Source organism: Cryptotermes secundus, unplaced genomic scaffold (genome assembly GCF_002891405.2).
Source record: "Cryptotermes secundus unplaced genomic scaffold, Csec_1.0 scaffold621, whole genome shotgun sequence".
Classification (NCBI taxonomy): domain Eukaryota; kingdom Metazoa; phylum Arthropoda; class Insecta; order Blattodea; family Kalotermitidae; genus Cryptotermes; species Cryptotermes secundus.
Genome location: NW_019727103.1, coordinates 840,697 through 843,979, shown reverse-complemented (window position 1 = coordinate 843,979; position 3,283 = coordinate 840,697).

The following is a 3,283-nucleotide window of genomic DNA, read 5'->3' as shown; positions in this document are numbered from 1 at the left end:
GATAAGGAACTACAACCAACTGGTGGCAAACATTGACTGTGGCAAGGATTAATAAATATACTCTAGCGACATCTAAACCCCTCACAACACAGTTACTTGAACAAGGTGAATAAATCATTCAGTTATTAACGAAATATTTCTCTAATCATTATTCCGCAGACAGCTAATAGACGCTTTGGTGAGGAATGTAGACAACGTATGATATGAACCAAAACAATTTTAACACAACAATGTTTATGCCCAATACGGTCGTCTGAATTGTAATGCTGCGCAGTTCGAAAGAAGTCCGACATATCGTCTCCATCTTCAAGATCGAAGAATAAGCCAAACAAGAAGCCGTCCAGAAGAATAAGTTCTCTAGCCACCTACCTCTCGCTAGGTTCGTACTTGACTTACTCGTTGACCCTGAAGATGGATGCTATATGTCAAGAAAAGCGCAAAAGAGGTGGCCACCTAAGCTCGCAGAAATGTAGGCGGAATGTTCTTCCAAAACTTCAGAATTGCTCCAAACTACACGGCGTTACAACTAACAAGGTCGTACTTTTTAAGTGTATGTTCTTTTTCAGGGGGGGGGGAGACTTGAACACAAATGTCTATGATGGATCTTTATTCTCTTGCATCCTGTTGTGTTGTCGAATCGAAATATAAGGCGACCGTCAGCACGTCTCATTTTATGACAGGAAAAATTTATGTATTTTAATTTGCAGTTCAATGATTGTGTATTTATTTATGAACCAACTGACGACGATCTATAGTCTGGATGTTAACGCTTTTTTTTTCTATAATACTTCAAGTAATCCATACAGGTGATAACAAGGCACCACAGATATAAAAGTAGTCCATTGTTGAAAACGAGTACAATAGTAGCAGTTATACCACACAACCTTGTCAATAGTGACACTGTGTAATCAAGGACACTCAACTGACCAGAAAAACATAACTCACTCGAATGGCTTGCAACTGAACGTTTAGTGGCCACCTTCCATCAATTCTTTCTCTATGTCGGACGTAGCACATGATTGAAGAGCAAAATCAAATAATGCGATATTATTTTTATAAAACTTACAACATTCGTTTGAATTATATATATGTGTGTGTGTATTTTAAAATTACAAAGCCCAATATAAGTAAAAATCAGTTAAATAATATTTTTTAAATATTTGTGGCATTATTATTCGTCGACTATAATCTTTTCAGTTTTTGTTTCTCTCTTGGAGCGTGATAAGGGCTGCAAGGAGGGTGGCCAAACAACGCCCAGTTAAAATGCTCCAGCAGTGCTCGAGTGAGGAGTACTACAAGGGATGTCATTATTCCACGCCTTTTGTTAGGAATGGCCCTTCAGTTTATTGTGTTTTGTAGTATACTTCTGACGTTGTTGAATGAATTTCACCATCAACACTCATTTCCTGTCCAAGAAAACAGTTACCATCAGCTCTCTGACAGGTAGACAACGTTTGTTTAAACTTTTCAGATTCTTTGGTGAATATGTGTGCATCAACTTCTTTGACAGCTTTGGTTTCAGCATTCACAAATGAAACCCGGATTTCATCACCTATTACTCGTACGATATGACAGAAATTCATCACCATCTTGTGATGTGGCAGTAGAAAATCAAAGCCGAAGCCATTCCCTTTATTTTGTGAGCATTTTCTTAACCAATCTTGCGCAAAATTTGTGATAGTCTAGCCTAGCTGCGTTAATCTCGTAAAGAACAGTTCGTGAAATTTGTACAAATTCACATGAAAGTTTTGAAATTGTGAAGTGTCATGTTTCGCAAATTGTTTGGTCAACACTTTGAACAAATTATCATTCACTACAGATGGCCGACTATTTAGCTCTTCATAGTGAACATTTTTTTGTCCATCTTTGAACATCGTACACCATTGTCTTAGAGTTCTTTCACTCGTTAAATTCTGGCCATAAACCGCGGCGCATAATTCAAGGTGGATTTCCGTAGCACTCATGTTTTTAGCGTGAAGAAAGTGGACGACAATGAGAATTTCGCAGCAGGCGGGATTGTCATTCGCAGGGCACATAACTCACTCTGTAGGGACAAGAACAATACTAGGTGACCATTTATATGATGGTTTACAGAACCACGAGTCATTTGATGCTACCACGTATGCAAGAGCTCTCCCCTGCTTACATTAGTTGCCTAAAATAAACGGAATTATTTTTCGAACAGCCCCGTACTTATGCATATTAAGCTTTTCTGTTTGTTCCTTGGCACATTTCACTAAGGCGATTTTTGACTTAAACGGGACGTTTACAGTATTTTACAGGAACTTCTGTGCAATTAGGAAATATTCTAATGTGCTGGGTTTTGTTCAGGATAGATCAGTCGGTATAACAATGGGCTGGATGGCCATGGCTCGGTTCCCACGAGGACTAAGATTTTCTGTTCCTCATAACGTATAGACCGGCTCTGGGGTCCACCAAGCCTCCTATACAATGTGTACCAGGGGCTCTTTCCTGGAACATAAAGCTGGCCACTCACCTTCATCTGGTGCTGAGATCAAGAATGGCAGAGCTATACCTTCACTCCTCCATGTCTTCTTGGCATGGTGCTTAATTAATTATGCACAGAGGCTACTTTACCTTTTTATGGCTAAGAATTGGCACTTCCAAGCCCTATACAAATGCTGAAGGACTACCCCTTCTTGGTAGTCCATGATCTCCCTCCCATCCCAATATATTTTCAGTTAGTCTCCAAATTTGGAGGAAAATACACAAAATTACTGTAAATATGCATGTAGTTTTGTGTTGGTCTCTCTCACATTAAATGGGCTGCTGAGAAGAGTATGTCGATCTAAGAGGGATGAAGGAATTGCACAATGAGCTATGTACTTTGCATTTCTTACTAAATATCAGATTGATCAAAAAAAGGAAGATGAGATTGACAGACAATGCAGGACCATTCACATATGGAAGTGAAACCATCTGTAAGAAAAAATCATAAAAAAAGGAAACAGACAGCTGGGTATAAACATGCTGATCATCAATACAGAGGCCACGGAAAAACTAAACTTTCTGTTCAAATACAAAATTACAGAAATAAGTAATTACAGATTTTCCAAAGGATGGAAGTTTATCAAGCATTAAACAGACTTGACACCACCACCTGCCAGGAAATGGTAATGACTAGATTTAGGAGACAGATTGGACCAACAGGACCCAAACCATGTAGATGGCACCTATGAGTAATAAAATGGCCAATGACATAGTTCAATGAGCGAAGGATTTTGGATGTACTGTAATGTGATGACAAAATCCAATTAGCCAC